The 19910-nt window shown below is 40.9% G+C and overlaps 1 protein-coding gene across 1 annotated transcript in view; it reads left to right on the top strand.

The window, feature by feature from the left end:
- The window catches only part of ZBTB16 (zinc finger and BTB domain containing 16), a 108264-nt gene that overhangs the window by 39055 nt on the left and 49299 nt on the right, over positions 1-19910 (top strand). The window lies entirely within an intron of this gene.

Genomic DNA, 19910 nt, shown 5'->3' with positions numbered 1-19910 from the left:
AAACACTAATGTGTTTACACATGATAGCTTTTAAAATAAAAGTGGTTCTTAAAATTGCACAAGAAGCTTTAGTGCGGCTGTGTAACCTTCCTGCTAGGCCGGTCCGAATGTATACAATGTGCACCTGGATGTTCAGGGTCACAAACTGTCTATAGAGAACACAGATGGTACTATACCGTATAGTTGTACTCCGTTTGTTTTTGGTAGAACACTATTGATGAACGGTCTTGGACAGCCCATAGAATAATTTTGGAGTCACAACATTAACCAGATTGCCACAGTGAATATCCAACTTTGTTTTTTTTTTTTAAATGGATAATTCAGACAGTAGTGTGAAAAGGTGTTTGGAGGGCGCGAATACGACCGTGACCCAGTGGTTTGCACTGTTGCCTTGCAGAACTAGGGTCATGCGTTATACAGTTGTCCGAACTTTTATAGAACGCAGCAAGTATGGAGTGCTTCTTGAGTACATCTGCCAACCGAAGTCTGGAAAACCAAAAGTGTATTATTCCACTTTCAGTCCTATTCAATTTTTAGTTTTTCCAATATTAATGCATTTTAGTATGTATATGTATGTGTGTGTGTGTGTGTGTGTATATATATATATGTGTATATATATATATATATATATATATATATATATATATATATATATATAAAAAAATTCTCCTAATAAAGGCGTATTTATTTTGCGTTTTCCTTTAAATAAGCAATTTTTTTTTTTGACCTGCTGTGCTTAAATATTTATCTCCTATAGAGCAAATTGTCTTTTAACTGTTCTTTATTTGCGTTCATTAAGAGTATAATTTAAAAGCACTGCAATTTGCATGGCACCTCTTGACTTTCCTGGGGCGAGAAACAAGACTCATTTGCTGATCTCCGGCACCCTTCACAGCACTACAATTTACATGCACAAACTATATGACATTATTTATATTGCAGATATAGCGCCCAAGTTTAGATGCAAAATTAGAATGTTGTTGAAGTTTTAAGTGGAATTCTATTATTTTTTTTGGTATTTGTTTTTGAACCTCAGGTTGCATAGATCCATTCTGTATCTTGATTTGCAATGGGAATTCATGAGATTACAACGCTAACATTGCAGTATGCGCTGCAACAGAAAACTGTGTAGGCTTTCACTATTGTCCTCAATCGTGGGGCAGGGGGTCTCTGAAACCACGTGTAAAACCTTTCTCTGGCTGTCCCGGTCTTCTTTTTTTCTTTTTTTTTTTTTTTCTTATCAAACAGCGTTTTATGTTGGACACTTGGGTCCCATACACACAGCCTGCGATTGCGGGCATGGCCGGCTGCTGACTGCCACCTGCGCTTTCGGGCCGTGCTCCCACACAAAGTATGGTAGCACGGCCCGTAAAACACGAAAAATAGGACATGCTCCATAATTGCCGTCACGGTTCTACGGCACGGCCACCCATCCGTAGTGATACGGACAGGTGTTCACGGCCAATAGAACTAAATGGGTTCGTAAAACTGTGGACCATAGTACTGTCTGCGGTTTTACGGTTGTGTGCATGGGGCCTAACTTGGTGTTTATAGTGGTGCTAGTCCAGTGGACGGTAGGTAATAGAGTAGTACGATTGGGACTATGCAAGGTTACATTCTTTACTGCCTCGTATTCGGATTAAGGGCCCATGCACACCGCTATATTACAGGTCCATAATACATCGCATTTTCAATTCCAGGCCGTGTTACCCAGAGCCATAGGACCGTTGAAACGATAAAATCTGTTGTGAAAATCCGCAAAATAGGACTTGATTTGAACATTTGCATAATGACCAATTCCATGTGAATACTTTCCACTACATGTAAATAAGGTTTTCAAAATCCAATCAACATGTACGTTGAATCTGCGCCGCAAATCCGCTACGTCTGAACTTGACCTGTGTTCTGATGCCACGTACGGGTTGAGGTATGTTGCATAGAGTAGTTTGCACACTTACCGTATTTTGCCCATGAACATGCTGTAAACAAATGGCACTATCCGGTTAACTGCAGTAGAAGAGACCGGATTGCCTCTCGTTTATTTGTATGAGCACATAAATGAGTGTTTCAATAAATTCTTAAATCCCCTTTAATAAGGAACATGTGATCTGTCAGTAGTTGGTGATCTTGATTTTTTTATCTTTATTTTTTTCCGCCTGGGGAGGACCATCCACTATTTACCCAAATGCTATATACTGACGTACAGTGAAGACCGTGTGATGCATTAATGAATAGCTTGCACAGTCAGATAAAGATGTAGGACTATAACAATTAAATGAGCATCACAACTCTTTGGTTAAACATAGCTGCATAATTGGATTACCCAAAATAACCAAGATGAGACTCTGTGGATGTACATCACTTCCCACTAAAGTTTCTAAAATAGTTGGGTTCTTTGTTCTTGATTATGTAATCAAATAACTCGCAAAAAGTATGAACTCCTTTTCTAAAATATCTGTTCCTAGCGCAATTCCGTCCACTGTTTGACCTGCTATGGCAAAGCCAGAACTTTCTCGAGTGTAATTTTTTTTGCTATTGTTGACTTATGAGGATCCTGGTTCTGAATTGTTTACGGCCAACTGCAATGACCTATTCAGGCCTCACCCTTGAGATGGCTGTTGGCCATAAGATCACTTGGCCGACTGCGATTTCCCCCCCCCCCCGCCCCCGATTCCCCCATACACATGGACGAGCGTGCATGTGTTTTTCAAGAGAAAGAAGTGAAAGCCACAGCCAGAATCCTCTGGCAGCGGCTTATCTATTTGCAAACCAAAAAATTGTGGATGTTGAAATTCAACACATCCGACTCTTCTCTCCCCTGACATCTGCTGTCAGGGAAGAGTCGGGACGCCACCGCACACATTAGTCGGCGTGACCTGCCGAAATTGACTCGTTCGGCTGACCTACAGCTAATGCGTATGGGCAGCTGTAAACTTATTTACAGGCTCGTAAGTTAAAAAGAAAAAAAATATTACAAAAACCGCCCGTAAAACTGTATTGAACTGGGGTTCCGTGTTCCTGTCTAAGGGAGCGATTCTGAACTGCATACCCCAGTTTTTAATTGCATCGCAAACTTTATCATTGCACGTGCAGAACATGTCATCAATAAGGTCCATTCTCAAACCATAAAAATGGACCCTAGTGGCTCCAAATAGAATTATCTTTTGGGCCCTGTTATTGTCTGGGCCCTATAGAGAATCTTCCAGTACTTTACTGGGCCACGCCGACCCAGACCGGGAATAAAAGTCCCTTCGTTCTCTTGCCATGTTAAAAAAAAATAAAAAAAAAATTTATATTTGGTAATTTCTTAGGTTGTACTTGTTCCCAGGACAGCAGGAAGACCCAGCTTTCCTAGAAACAGATATAGCTATCAAAAGACTAAATATAATTTTGTATGTGTGTGTAAAAAAAAGGAGAATGAGAAAAATATATATAGAGATATATATTCTCATTCTCCTTTTCTTTTTTTTCCACACACACACGTGCATTTTTTTTATTTTTATGCGGCTTTCACAATTTTTACATTTTTTTTTTTTTTTTTAAATATAATATATAACTAGTCTGATACAATTCGCAAGCGGAAATGCAAGAAGTTGATGTGCTTTGGATTTTAAAATGGGCACCACAGGTCAATTTACGTGCAGAAAATAACCCAACGTGTAGATGTGATTACTTTGGAGTCTCATTTAATTTGCTGGTACTGTATTACGCTGCGGATGTGCCGCACGTAATACGCATCGTGTTCATTTGGCCTCCTCCACACATAATGGGGAAGATTATTATTCAAATTGAGGCCGTATTCTGGGGTACATGTTGTGCGCCACATTTATAAACGGTGTTTAAATGCTTCTTTTCGACGGAGTGTTGCTGTGCGGAAAAGAGAAGGTGGTCTTGCAGGAAGGGGCGTGGCTTAAAATGCGCCATAATTGTGCCAAGATTTTGACCTCAAAAACTGGTGTAAACTAAACCAACCAAGAGCTGGTATAAGAATGGGAAAAGTGTAGCTAGCTAGATTTGCCAAATTTATCATACCGCTTTCACCACTTAGGCCAGGCAGTCAGAAAATGCGCCAAATTGATCAAAGTTTTCATGGTCTAAAGCTTAGACTATAGAAAAACATATTGCGCCACATTGACTTATTTCAACGTTTGTGTAAGAAAAAGAAAAAAACGTACCTAGAGCATGCTGCGTTTTGGAACAAAAAAAATATGACCCTAAAAAAACTAGACAAACTATATATGTATGTAGACTTTTTCCAATATTTCACTGCAGCCTTAGTAACATCTGGCTACAGCATTTTAGGGAGGGAAAAAAAGCCACTGGAAAAACACAAGTAAATGCGGTGTGTGAATCCAGCCTAATGCACACGTGAAAGCCATGTGAGACTCTTGAAAGGCGGTTGCGCTGCTCGATGCGTTCTCTTTCTTATTATCGGAGCTGATTTCTAGTAATAAGATCAGTGCGTGTGACAGAACAGCAGGTGAGTCATTTCCTTTCTCTTGACCAAAATGTTGCAAATTTTACATTTCTGAATACCGACAAACCTCTCTAGTTCCATTGTGCAACTTTCTTGGGTGAAAAGAAACTGAACTGGGGACCTCTGCATGTATGATGTGTACACATCGTCTATATAGCGTTACATGCTTAACCCTTCATGTTCTAAAGATACATCCTGCCTGTAAGAAAGTGGTAAAAGCCAAGGGCTGACATAGGGTTACAAGCCGCACCACATTTCCCAAAATGTTGCCAATTAAAGTGAAGATTGTTTTGTTTTTTAAATGGGGCTGGAATCACATTCCACACAAACCACTAACTAGCAGGACTAATGTAAGGCGTTCATTGCATATTCGGCCAGAGTAATTGGAGCGCTTAATTCATTATTAAAGGGGTTGTTCAGTCTTAAGAATTTGCCTATCCTCAAGATAGGCAATCAACATCTGATCGTTGGGGTCCGACTCCCAGCACCCCCAGGGCACGGCACGGCACTCGTACAAATGTCTTCATTACTGTCACTGCTCGTACTGTGAATCGCTGACGCACTTGTAGCGGTGGTTCAGTTTTACAACCTTTTCTCATTCACTTCAATGGGAGCAGGCTGTAATACTGTGAATCACCACTACAAGTGTGTTGCCGATTCACAGTACGAGCAGATAAGGAATGAAGGGAAAGCAGCGATCGATCGTACAAGAACCGCATCTTCTTCAAAACAGCTGATCGGCAGGGGGGCCGGTAGTCGGAACCCCACCGATCAGATATTTATTGGCCCATCCTGATGATAGTCTATCAATTTCTTATGACTGGGCAACCCCTTTAAAGTGTAGAATAACTTCTCTTTAGCTTTACCAGCCATGTATTACACGTTTGTAATATACTTTTTATTTGCTTTTGAGCTTTGTCTTCTGAAGTATTTTCTGGTTCGGGCTTATACAGCTAGTCTGGCTTTGTAATTTGAACCATTCCTTATATCCGACAACTGCTATAGGGGTTGTTCTGTACTGCACAGCCAGAGTGCCGTCATAGGTGTTAAGCCTTGAGCGCCCCCTAACTGTTTGCTCCTTGCATTGAGAAACACACAATAAAGCTCAATAGCTAAAAAAGTTAAATAAAAAAAATTAGTTTAGGTTTGCTGGCAAAGTCCTTTTTTAAAAAGTGAATCTACTCCTAACTAATGTGTCATCCCTTGTTTATAGCATCCAATCTTTGTTGTATCACAGTTTATCATGGTTCCGGAAACCCCACCTAGATGGCTCATTCGGCTGTTCATAAAGGGCGGCCGCACCTGGGCAAATGCCACGGCCCACAGGTTAAACACTGAGGCAGATTTTCTACTGTGTCTGGGTCTAGAAAGTGTCAAAAGTGCCAAATTCGGGCGCAATTTAAATGTTTGCACCTATATAGACACTTTTTAAGAGTTTCGTAAAATCGTGATGGCTTGGCCGGAAAGGGGGTGTGTATTAACATGCACAAAATTCTGGCATAAGCAGAAGTGATATAAGGAAAGTGTCTAATGGGTCATGCAAGTTCTGCCCAAATGATCATGCAGCACTGTGATGGACTTGGCACATTTTGTGCCGTGGGCCTATAATGCTTGTCAAGTTGAGGGTGGACTAGACTGGGGTCCCACTGTAATGCTTGCTCAAGGACCTACGTATGTGTCTGGGCATTATTTTGGTGACCATTAAACATGGATTATGGTGACCATGAAACAATTTTTTCGTTTTTGGGTGCTTTTTTCTCAGTTTTGTTTTGGTTTTTTTGGTGGGGGATAAGGCTTTTTTTATTTTTTATTTATTTATTTTTAAATAATTTTATACTTTGAAAACCTAAAAATTATTGACGTGCCTGTCACAAGTCATTCTGGTTCTGCGCCATTCTGTATAGGTGCAGTATAAAGCATGAATACAGTGTATCTTCTCTTATACGGACGACCAGCCAGGTCCCCTTGTTTATATTGATCCCACTTCATGCAGATGCTAAGAATTAGCCTACATGATGCTGCGCTGGTGTAAAACCCCAGTATTTCAGCTGAAAGCCAGCTCATGTAATTAGGGGGATGTTGCTGATAAAATTTGTTTTTCTCTGCTGGTGCGTAAGTGAAAGGAACTGGTTTAAACCAATAACTGCAGTGTTCTCTCAATCAGCAACGTTCACTGTTAAAGCTGCTCCGAGAAATGAGACTAATTGGGGACTTTCTTAACCTCTGAAGTTCTGGAGAAGATTAAAAACCTTCCTCATTGTCCAATGGTCCAAAATCTTTCCAATGGTCCGAAATCTTCTTATCTGTAGGATTTATAATGCTGTGCATTTGGTAAGGATGCTGGAAAAATCTCTTCTTGTACATGGAGATAGACATAAGTCTACACCACATTTGGTCCTATGTTGGACCACAGAATGTTGTGCTACCCTCTTGGCTCTGCTACATCTGCCAAACTTTGCTCTGGATAAGCATATATAGCCATAATTATCTCATAATCTTGCCATCATCCTTCCATGCACATGTTGCCTGGACTAGGAAAAAAATATATATATATGTATGTATATGTGTTTTTCATTTTTTTTTTTTTTTTTTTTTAAATGCTCAGTCGGTAGTCTCGAATTGAATGCATCACATTACAGGCTATTGTCTAGGTCTGTAACTCTTCAAGCTTATAATATGAACGTCACTCAGACTGGAGGAGGGGAACATGATTTTTGTGTCTGTTGTATCTACCGATTACCGGTTGACAGAATCACAATTCTAACCACCCCACACACTAAAGGATTAATTATAGACACAAGAATGGCCGCCGGGCATAAGAGATGAGTTTTCTAGAAGGGGGAAATGTATCGGCGCTTTGCAGATCTCCCTGTCCAGGCAGAAAGAATACAAATGATTACAGTATGCTAATAATTGAATGGCCTGCTGTGCGACGGCTGAGATTCCTCTTAATGTGAGCTGTGGCGCTTGCACAAGTATTTCAGCACTACCTCTAGTCCAGACACCATTGTTCTGGGTCTGAAAGCTTCTTTGCCATCTTAACCTCTGCAATGTAATAAATCGAAGACCTATTATTTTTGTTTTGTTTGTTCTCATCGGTATCTTGCGTAATATAAGGGTATGTGCACACACACTAATTACGTCCGTAAATGACGGACGTATTTCGGCCGCAAGTACCGGACCGAACACAGTGCAGGGAGCCGGGCTCCTAGCATCATACTTATGTACGATGCTAGGAGTCCCTGCCTCGCTGCAGGACAACTGTCCCGTACTGAAAACATGATTACAGTACGGGACAGTTGTCCTGCAGCGAGGCAGGGACTCCTAGCATCGTACAGAAGTATGATGCTAGGAGCCCGGCTCCCTGCACTGTGTTCGGTCCGGGACTTGCGGCCGAAATACGTCCGTCAATTACGGACGTAATTAGTGTGTGTGCACATACCCTAAGGCTTTTTAATTGCTCGGCTGTGTTCACATTTTGTGGCCAACTTTTTGCTGCAATTTTTGGAAAATTTGTGTTTTGCAGAAACCGCAAATTGACCGTAACATGTGAACCCACTTTTAGGATACCCACACACGAGCAGGATATTCCACAGCGTATCTGCCACAAAATCCACACGTAACATTTTGCTGCGGATTTCTTCCCTACTAATATTTGAAAAGGTACAATTCTCCGTGATCATCCAGAGGAAAATCTGCAACAAATCCGCTACATGTGCAAGGGCTTGTCCAAACCTACTGGAATTGCTGCAGAAAATTTCTGCAGCATTTCCGTTAAAACTAGCAGACCTTCCACTGTGGAAAAACTGCTCCATTTCCTCCCGGTTTTTACTGCAGAAAATGGTGCAGATTTTGCTTTTTTTTTTCCAATATTGGGAGATGGTGACCTGTCCTCTGAAATGCAGCGTTTAGTCCACTTTCCGCAGCAGGAATCTACCTGTTGCGGTACGAAAAATACGCACTGCAGGTGAATTTCTCCTCAGGAATAATACGCAGCATGTGGATGAGATTTGTTAAATCTCATCCTCTTTGCTGCTACTGTATTCTGCTGCGTATTTTCCATCCACTATTCCAGACGGAAAAAATATGCAGCAATTCCGTTACGTGTGGACGAGCCCCGAGAGAGCCTTTAAAGTTTTGTTCCTCTTACACGGCCCGACATTGGCAGTGTAAACAAACTCCAGTCTACAAGACCACTCGTTGATTGGCGCTCGTTTGCTCCTTTTAAAAGGAGCTATGTATGAGGATGAGCGCTCGTACCCATACATTTCAATCATGTCGGGAGCGCGTCTCTCTGTTTACACAGGGAGACGTGCTGCCGACAACGATCATATAATTTATGCAGCATGACATATTATCATTCGATGAACGAGCATTTTCTCGTTATTCAGCTGATAGTAGCCCCGTTTACACAGGGCAATGATCGGGAGCGAGGGTTCTATGAACACTCGTTTGCCCGATAATTGGCCCATGCATTATATTTGACATTCTAGTGTAGAGGGTCAGCAAACTTTGGCACTTCAGCTGTTGTGAAACTAGAACTCCCAGCATGCCTTGACAACCAAATGCTTTAGGCTGTGTTCGCACGTGGCGGATACACTTAAAAAAAAAAGAAGCATGCAGCGTATCCGCCCTGTACGCCGCAAGAAATTCCGGACGAAAACGCGCACCAAACTGGTGCAGTTTTTTTTGCCCTGAATGTCCGCTGCAGAAAACTTCAGCACTTAGCCAGACCGGCCTCCTGGGATGACATTTCACACGGGATGAAGAGTCCTGCCAGGAGGCCAGCTTGGAGGAAGAAACAGACTCCTAGGTAAGTATAGTGGGGTTTTTTTTAATCAGAGTTGCGTCTTTTGCGGCGGAATCACTGTGAACACGCCACAAAAAACGCAAACAACTGTTTGTTGCGGGTTTTACCTCCCCATTGAATTCAATGGGGAAAACCTGCAGCAAATATGCAGCAATTACGCAAACACAATTGACATGCTGCGGAATAAAATTCCGCACCGTAGGCCCGTTTCTGAGCGTTTTTTCCGTTTCGTATTTACGCAGCGTATGGAGGAGATTTGTTTAATCTCATCCACTTTGCTGCTACTGTGTTCTGCTGCGTTTTTTTTCCAACCGCATTTGTGTGTGCAATAAAAAAAATATATAATTTTATTTATATGTATATATATCTGTAAATTATTTGCATGGTCTTGTCAGTTTCAAATGTGTAATCTGTTATACGCTCCTTTTTTTTATTGAACCAGTCCTAGGTGGCATCTGACAGGTACATTATATCACGTTAAAACCAACTTGGCAAGCGTTGGGAATCCAGCTGCCAGCTACTTACCCTGTAATTGCTTCCTCCTCCAGATTGTATATTTTACTGTTTTACTTGTCGTCTTATTCATTTTGTTATATATGATGGGGGGGGTTTATTCACTTTTTGTCATGTTTTGGGGGTGCCCTCTGTTCCGATGACCCCACTGTGTGGTAAATAATCCATGCTCTCTGTACATGTGCTCCAACATGATATGATTTTTGTCTATGGAGTTGTGGTGGCAGGATTGGGTGCCAGGAAATATACCCAGCTGTATGCAACAAAGGGCTGGGGAGGGTTTCTGGGTAATTTTAGCAGGTTTTGGGTTAAATGAAGTGGACTGGCAACGTTCCCTATAGGAGCAGTGCTCTGTGGCCCATGTGATAGAATTTATTAGGGCATAAAACCGCTCACTACTTCGAAGTTTTTCCAACTAACATTGTATGGCCGCCTTTATGCCACGTTCATAGAGGTTTTAACCCACATGTAAAAATCCTGGCATGTTTACATTCTTTTTGGTGGTTTATTTAGTGTTATTTTGTACATGGTCTTTTTTTCTTTCCTGGCGTTTAAGTTTTAGAGAGAAGGCTATATGGAAAAAATGCCATATTTAGAGCATGCTGCGTTTTTGGAAGAAAAAACAAACTGCATCTGACCCCAAACACGCTACAAGAAATGGCACAAACCAAAATGCAAAAAAACGGTGAAAAAAAAAAAAACGGCACCAAAAACCATAAGTAAATGGTGTGTGTGAATCCGGCCTTATAACTCCAACAAATTTACATTCATAAAAATCTTTTCAAGATTCCTAAACCACAAATCAGTTCATTCTCAGTCCGGAAAAGCTGGGATGCAAACAATATGGTCTCCATTGCGGCTATTTTGGGGTTGACGTCTAGCTTTTTCAGACTTCTGAATAGTATATAATATATCTTTAGTGCATATGTAATTGGGGGGGATCTTGGTGGGTAACATATCCCTGCAGTGAAGGCCCTGTTTGGTTTTCACAGCGCTTTCCCAGAAACGGATAAAACTTGCTGATTTAATAATAAATAACTTTGTTCTTTTCTATTGTTTGTTCTGTTGTCATAAAGAGCAACTGTTCGCTCTCCTAATGTCTGTTTTAGTAATATTTTCTTAGTAATCTGTGCTACGCCGTTACTCTGTTATTCCTCCTGGAAATGTCTGAATTGGCTGGGTGTTACCAGTTTCATTTTCAATAGCGTGTGTCCTTACAAACTCCTATGTTGTTTAAACACTGAGGACACAATTTTATTTCCAGGAGGAATACCAGAGGAACAACACTACAAAGTCTGGGGAAAAAAGGTAGTACAAAATGACTATTTTATTAGGTATGCATGTATTTACTAAAACAGACGTGTCCGAGTTGACCGATTTTGTTTTTTGGGGGATTTTTTTATTTTTTTTAAAGCTTATGCATGAAGTGAAATTTAAAATGTCAAAAAATGGGCTTTTATAAGCAACATGGCTTTTATACAATGCATCCTGCGTTTTGTGAATGTCGCCATCATTCAGATGGAATTTCTTTCCTAGACATCGCCTGAGATTGTAAAGGGTTACGTTTGTGTTCACTTACACCCCTAGGCTGAAGTCATAGAGCCAAGTGCACAATCTTTTTGGCAGTTTTCTGGAAATAAAAACAGATATTTTTACTCTTCTGCTTTTAAACCCGCACAGGAAGGTTTTCTACATTCTACATGTGTGTAGGCGCTCACCACTCTCCATATAACCTTATGTTTATAGTTGGGTATAAATAAAAGGAGACGGATTCAATAAAAGTCAGTTATTGCTGCAGTACAAAGTTAGAAATGTTTGAGGTCTCAGTTACTTGGCTCACACACGGGGTAATGAATATTTTATAGGAAAGGAAATACTTACACTCCGAGCCTTTTTATAGTCTGGCCTCTCATAATACTGCTAACCTTCCAGAATTGCATGAGGCAGATGGAGCACCGTGAAAATCCTGCAGTGGCTGCCGACATCCCGGTGGCTTTAAGTGAAACATATGATTGTTTAATGTAACCGTATTATGTAGCCATAGGGGAATGTATAAAGACCTGAGGACCCTCAAGAGAAGACCTGCCATCCCGTGTTCGGTTGATGGACCTTTTTGTGTGGTCTCCATCAGTGGCAATGTTTTTAATTCATGAACTTTGTTCATTCTTGCTGCAACTTCCTCTTCTTTCTAGAAGTTTATTTCCGGTTGCTTATATAGTGTGGCCAACATATTCTACATCGTCATACAGAGATGATCATCACTCGTCGGAGCTCACACTCTAATTTCCAGATCTCACGCACACACTGGTAACTATTTCATAGACCGCCAAATACCCTATTCGTATGTTTATGAAATGTGGGCGAAAACCCCCTTTGGTTTTACACTGGGCGATTATCGGGCAGACGGGTGTTCACTCGTTGCCGATAATTGCCCTGTGTAAACGGGGCAACGATCAGCAGATGAACGAGCAAACGCTCGATCATCTGCTGGTCGTATCATTTAAAAAAAACTGAAATATCGTTGTCAGCAGCACATCTCCCTGTGTAAACAGTGAGCCGCGCTGCCGACATGATAACGTATAGGGACGAGCGATCAAAGTAATGACCGCTCGTCTCCATACGTAGCTCCTTGTGTCAGGAGCAAACGAGCGTTGATCAACGAGCTGTCTTGTTGATCGGCGCTTGCTGCGCCTACCAAAATTTATTCGGTGTAAGGGTATTTTCACATGCTAAACGAAAAACGGCTGTAAAATACGGAGCTGTTTTCAAGGGAAAACGGCCTCTGATTTTCAGCCGTTTTTACGCATCAAGCGTTTTTAGATGCGTTTTTTTACGGCTGTTTTTGAAGCAGTTTTTCTATTGACCCAATGAAAAACGGCTGAAGAAGTGACATGCACTTCTTTTTACGAGGCGTTTTTTTACGCGCCATTCTTTCAAATTGCCACGTAAAAAAAAGCCCCGTTGGAAAGAAACGCAGTTTTTTTTCCTCCGCTCCAGATTTGTTCTTGTACTGTGTTCCGGTTGACCCCTCCAGGTACAAGTTTGAATGTTTTTAGTGATCCGGCAAGAAGAACCTTCATAGACCAAGGAAATAACCCCAAAAGTTTCAAAATTTCTACACAACTTGGGCTCCTACTCCGCTTTATTCCTCAAAGAACTTGAGCTGATAGTTTCCCAAAATGTCATTACAGAACTACGATGTAAAACATTTTGGAAAGACAATAGGGGTGTATCTGAGGAATAGCTATGACCACTTGTCTGTATGGAGCAGTTTGTTGTGTCGGTAGTCTGGTTAAATGTTGGTACCCTTGTCCTTAGGTGGAATCTACACTTCATGGTCAAACCACATATTAACCGTGACGTGTAAACACATCCTTACAATAGATGTGCTATTAAATAACCGTAAAGGGGTTTTCCAGTTTCGAAACTTCTTTTCCATAGACCCGATTAGGGAAACGTGAGTTCTTAAAGGAGGGTGGGGTCCTCTGTTCAGGATCCTCATCTTTTGGCCAAATTCGAGACTGGTTACAAAGAGCATCTCTAACTGTGGAGGACACCTGTCCCGGAGAGAAAATCTGCCCAGATCTAGTTAAGCATCCCCCCACCTGTCCACGAGGTTCTATAAAAGCTCACTGACCACACTTGTCTTGTAGAATTGATATTCGATGTTAATATGTTAACCACCTTTTTCCAGAAACTTGTATGGATGACAAATGGCTAGAAGTTATTTTGTAACAAAATGTCAAATGGGGACTTTCAAGGATTTTATATTTAGGGGTGTGTGTTTTTAGTTTTTTTGTTCGGAGTGTATGTTGATTGGGTAAACTATGGTAATCTTACCAGTATTAAGTTTTATAATTAGCCTTTCGGCTGCCAGCAAACTTTCCCTACCAATCTAGTTAATTTGTGCCATGTTAAGAGTTAAACTGTCCTGATTTATATTTCTCTCAATAGCCCCAGCCCTATAATCTGCTTTCATTTCAAACCGAGCTGTGATTTATAGGGGAGCCTGCTGCTTCTGCTTAGAAATGAGCTGTTAAACATATGCTATGTTTGACATAAATTTGGAATTTATCACTGTTGTCAAAAACTGCCTGTTGGACAAAGGTGCTTATTAAGGCAATAAATGACCTTAAATAGGTTTCTGTCAGACTTCCTCAGCATTGTTCTGGCTGTGTGTTGTGGAGGGGAAAAAAATTCCACTTCTACTACGAGATTAGATGAATTAAATCCATACCTTGCGCTTTGAAGAAAACCGTGACTTGGGGCCTGGAATGGAGACTTCTTTGTTACATATCTGTATGATTTAAGTCTAGGATGAACTATAAAAAAAAATTCAAACCAAGAGAAAAAAAAAAGCGGGAAACCCAGCTATGTCCTACCATAGCCTTTCTAATATTGCATTAATTGTCCGACTCCATTCTGCTACGTCCGTATATCAGTATGGTAATAAAGCCACTGCTGGAGCTATAGTGTTTCGCGGCGCTCTGATATTGATAACTCGTACCTGCCAACTCTTCCGGATTGTCCGTCCGACTCCTGGAAAAACTGAAGTTCTTCTGGAAGAGCTGGCATAAGTCCTGGACACCCCACATACTGACCTCTCCCCGATCCTGCGATTCACTCTGCTTCCTGATGCTAAGCGGCATTGCAGAGTTGTCTGCGGTGGCAGTACGTAAGCCCGGGGAGGGTCTGTAAATAAGGGGGCATCTGGTCTGTGGTCTTTCTAAAGGGGGATCTGTTCTGAGGTCTCAAAGGACTGGGGTCTATCTTTTTTATTTAGGAGGTCCAGTGTGTGGTCTGTATTCATTTTGGGGTGTGCTGAAGGGGTCATAGGTACGATTTGTGATTCAAATGCTGTAGGTCGGGGAAGTGTCCTATATAACTAGGCAAGGAATGAGAAAAAAATATATTTTATTAATTTTTTTTTTTTAATTCCCATGTTTAGAATCTCCCTAATGTCCTTTCTCCAAAGTTGGACAAATATATGTTAACCCCTGATCACGTGACTGCTAGGATTACAAAAATTCTTGTTTTTTGTTCTGATCCGACACGTGAAATTTCTAGTCCAAATATCCATTTGTGCTCTAAAACTCCCATAGAGCATCTCTGACTGCCATGTTTCATCTCCTTCTGCTTACAGACTGAAGCCTGTAACTAGGTATTGATTGGTACGTTACCTCCCGACCTCATGTCTGCAGCTGCCGTATCTGCCTCTGCATCTGTCATGTTCAAGTGCGCAATCCGACTAATCTTGGCAGCAAGGGAATGTGTCCTGAACCCCTCAACAACGCATAGAGATATCCATCGGAGCTCAGCAGAACAGGTTCAGTGTGACTTAGTCAAGTGGCAAAATACATCCAGCTTAGTTAATGTCGAATTCCTCAAAACGCACTTTGTTTTGAATTGAAATGGACTATTTAGAAAATTGGGAGACTATATAACCCCTATATTCCCAATTATAAGACAATCTATCACATAGGGTTATTGGAACAGGCCCACCTTTTTTCTTAAGTTGTAGGTTAAGCTTTTTGTAAAACTTTAAAGTGGTTGTCCAGCTTAGAACACTCATGAATTACCCTATTAGGGAATTCTAGGTTAATATTGGGGTCCCCTGAACAGGACCCTCCTCTATTAGCTAGAGGAAACACCGGCTACAAAGTGTGTTTCTTGCTCTGGAGGATCAAGAACAGTCGTACGTAACACGGACCCACAATTGATTTCAATAGGGACTGTGCAATACTTTGTTTTTCCTGTGGTGGTGCTGCAGGGAAACTTTACGCTTCTAGCCAAATTCCTCCACAGATCACAACTGATTTCGGCGTATTCCAGCAAGGGCCACCCTGTGATATGCTTATCATTGGGGGACCCTACTAACAAAATGGAATTGTCCTCAGCCGATTTACCCCTTTTTTCACTTGCTTCTCAGCAGTTCTCTGTCTGCTGTTCTAAGATAGTGTTTTTGTAAATGAGAACAACCCAGTAATAGAATAGGTGGTTGACAATTTTATGAATATTCGGAATGACTAAGTTTTCTAGGACTTTTTTCATTTCCTTGTCTGCAGGTATAAATAATAGGTTATGATCTGCTTTTAGTTAGGCAGTTCATGGAATACATATTAACCGGTTAAACTGGCATGTATGTGCCAATTTTGAGAAGCCAAGTAATGCTAAGGTAGTATAAAATGCCGTGGTGAGGTTTGGGTTTGGATGGGTCAGCAACCAATGTGTAAAGTACAGAATGTTTCCTGCCACCAACCAATAAAGGTGTTGTGTTTTTTTTTTTTTTTTTTCTTTTTTTTTTAATATGGCAATTCAGCACTTGTCCAACGTCTACTCGAAAACGAAGATTAAACTTAAGACTCATCACAATAGTTAAGGTCGGCCTGAGATACGTCGGTTTCTGTAAAATTATTCATTTACTGACCTTGTCTCAAAGATGTTTGCACACCTTGTAGTAGAGGAGTTTGGACTTTACTTCTCTTATCTTTTCTGTCTTAATTGAGCCACTTTGCACAAAATAAAGTTAAACAAATAAAGTAATTTACAGATTTTAAGTCGTGTATTTGAGAAAAGTTTTATCTGACCACAATAATCCCATGGGAAACCAAATCCAAATTGTCTCGGATTCTCAACACAGGATCATATTATTATATTTTTTTTTCCAAGATAAAAAGAGCTAGAAGAAGATCTCCATCCATAAAAATAACCGCTGCCAACTGAACCTGTTCAGGCAAGCTGGCATTTCTTGTATCTAGATCTGTGTATACCAACTGGAGTCTAAAGTGGTCCATAATGTGTATGGGTGGTTTTCTACGTCTTGGGAGTCCACCATGAGTGAGAAATTAAATCAACCACTTATGGAATATTCTAGATCTATCGTTACAATTCCTTTATTTTAGTGGCGAATGTCCACCCTTGAACGCGATTCTGATTTATTCTTAATCTAAATACGTCCACAATTCTTTGCTTATTCATTTATATCTGCTTCAGTTGTCGGAAAGTGCCCCAAATCCCCTGCATATAGACTATTTGTCTGCCTGCAGCCACCACTAGGGGGAGCTTACTGTATACTGGTGTATTCGTTCAATGTATCTACAATATGCAGCAAGCTCAAAACCTCCCTCTAGTGGTGGCTGCAGGCCACCTATAAGTCTGGTCTATAAATTGGAACTCTCCTTTAGAAAAAAAGAGCTTTTCCAGCTACAGAGGAAAATTTGAAAAATCTCTTGCACACTTACCTTGGTAATGTAATTGTTAGATCATAACCAAGGTTTATATACCACAAAATTGGTCATATAATGCATGTAGCTGAGCTCAGAAATCTGCGTTTTTCAATTGGTATCCAGATGTGCCTGTATCAAGACTTATCTGTGGCAAGCAAATCTACTCAGTGAATGTTCATAGCGTTAAATGTCAAATTCAGCTCTGCTACATATACTTGCTACAGCCATTTTGATACTTATTGCAGGAACACTTTCCAAATTGAAGCTATTTCCTAAATCATTAGTGCTTTCTGATTCTTCCCCAGTGGGGCGTTCTAGATCCTAATCCATGATTATTATTCATGGCTCTGCTGCAATTCCAGATAGATCAGTCAAATCTGTCAGTGTAATCTGTGGGGTTTATCAGTTAATTGAGACAAGTAGATCCCGTTATCCTGTTATTTGTTTATATTTATTGTGCTGATAAACTTCTTTGTCCTTTTTGTGAAACCTGTTGTGTCTGCTTTATTTACCTGTCATAAGAATAGATTTAAAGAATCTGCGTAAAAACCAGAGCGAAGAACAGACCGCGAGTGGCCGTAGTGTTCAATTGTTTTCTGTTCAGTCACACGAGTACAGTACAAGCAATGGTTTATTAATAACCGGTATTGTTGCTTGTCTAGACTGCTTTCATTGAAATTGTCCCACGGCCAGGACTAGGATAGGCATCTCCTTAGGTACAGCTGTCTGCACTGCCTGTTGGATTCTTGATGCCCCCTGTTGCCTGTCTATCTAATAAATTTGATTTTGGTCCAAATCGCCTCATTTCTTAGAGGACCTGTCCTCTCTCCTGACATCTGTTTTAGTAAATAATTTTATTCCCATCACCATTTTTTTTAAATATTTTTTCTGCAAACTGTACCTTGTGCCGTTCCTCTGTTATTCCTCCTAGAAATTTGAGTAAATTGACTACTCGGTGTTGTGTCCCTACACAGTCTGACACTGCCCTAATGACCATGGGAACGGCAACACCCAGTTGTCAATATATTGCTCTGTCAGAGGTGGCCGTTCCGCTTTTTAGGGTAGGAACACTCGCAGCATAAACACTGCGGATTTTCCGCGATGGATTCATTGCGGAAAGTCCGCAGCGTATTACGGTAGTAGCGGTGTGGGTGAGACTTCAACAAATCTCGTCCCCACACAGCGGGAAAAAAGTCGCTGAAAAAAACACCTTATTTGACTTGTGGCGCGGTTTCTTCAGTCGCAGCATGTCCATTAATGCTGCTGAATCGCAGCACTTTTGTTGCGGGTTTTCCCCATTGAATTTAATGGGGTGCTTAAACGTATAACAAAGTGGTGTGTGGGTTGCGACATTTGCGGCGGAATCCCAGCGATTCCGGCGCAAAAATCGCACGTAAGATAATTTTTTTTATTTTATTTTTTTCATACTTACCCAGAGTCCCCTCCTTCTCCAGTCCATCCTCCTGGGATAAAGTTTCATCCCATATGACCGCTGCAGCCAATCACAGGCTGCAACGGTCACATGGCTTGCATCGTCATCCCAGCAGGCCGGATTACGTGCATGACGAAATTCTGCCGGAAAAACACGCTACAATGTGGTGCATTTTATTTATTTTTTTGGACCGCATTCCCTGCAGTGTTCAGGGTGGATACGCTGCGCAGCCTGACGGAGCGTATCTGCCCTGAATACACTGTGTGTTCCTACCCTTTAAAGGGGTTGTGTGAAATTTAGACAAAGGGTCTGATATATTCTATAAAAAAATGGCGCTACTCTGGTCAATCAATGGTGTCTGTCATTGCCGCATGTCCTCCTTAATCTGAGTGGGGCTGAGCTGCAATACCAGTCATAACCTAGGGTGGCGGTTTTTCTGGAAGAAAGCGGCCATGTTTTTATGTAACTCTTTCGTTTTCTTGAAGTATCGAAATTGGCGTTGTACATGTAATCCACGTTGGTTACAAAAACCTAGGCTTACAATTCTGTGGCAAATGTAAGCCCTACGTTGATCATTAAAATAAATAATTCTTCTAAATACAGGAAGGATAAAAACAAACATAGCGCAGCAATAAGGAATACAAATTACCGAGAAGTTCTGTTAGGTTTTTCATGTTTTTTTTGGTCCCATTTTTGAAGAAAACTATGAGGGGAATAAACACAGGGTATGAAATGCTGTGGTTATGGCTATGTTCACATGGCAGACTTTTCATGTGGGTTTTGCAGGAAAAAAAAAATCATCTGTTTCCGCACGCAGATTAGACCCATTCAATAAGGATAGTCTGCATGTACCTACTAGATGCGGTTTTCATGGCAGAATATGTAGCAAAAGCGGTGTAAAGTCACAATTTTTTTTATCTTTTCCCTGTAAGGGCTTGTCAATTCTTTCTGCTGAAAAATATTTTAAACATTACCGTTTCCTATTGGAATTAGAATGAATAAGCTTGTTTAAAGTTTCCCATTACTTTCAAATGCTAAAAACGCAGTGTTAAAAAAAATAAAAAAATAAAAATTCTATGAACAGAAGTATTTTTTTATAATCCGGCTCACATTATCATTTGGCTGCTGCGATTTATAAATTCTGCAATGGCCAAAGCTCCATTAACGTGTGTGGACCAAGCTGGGTATGTGCCAAGGCTCTCCAGTTTCATGGTGGGTGTTCAGCCACTTTAGGAAGGACACTTGGGATAGTTTCCGAATTTTAATACATTTTTTTTATTTTTTTTGTCTGAGACTAGAAGTAAAATTAGAGGGTTTTCTGCCTGGGACGGCTTGTCACCAGTCCGGATGGACATGGATCTGCTGTAGATGTTTTTAGTTTTCCCTTCCTTTTCATACTTTGGAAGTTTCAGCGATGTCTGGCAGAGATGCAGGAATTTAGACTCGCCGCTG

The sequence above is a fragment of the Rhinoderma darwinii genome, chromosome 10 (assembly GCF_050947455.1).
Source record: "Rhinoderma darwinii isolate aRhiDar2 chromosome 10, aRhiDar2.hap1, whole genome shotgun sequence".
In the NCBI taxonomy this organism is placed as follows: Eukaryota; Metazoa; Chordata; class Amphibia; order Anura; family Rhinodermatidae; genus Rhinoderma; species Rhinoderma darwinii.
The sequence above is the reverse complement of the archived record's forward strand: the minus strand, read 5'-3'. Positions and strand labels throughout refer to the sequence as shown.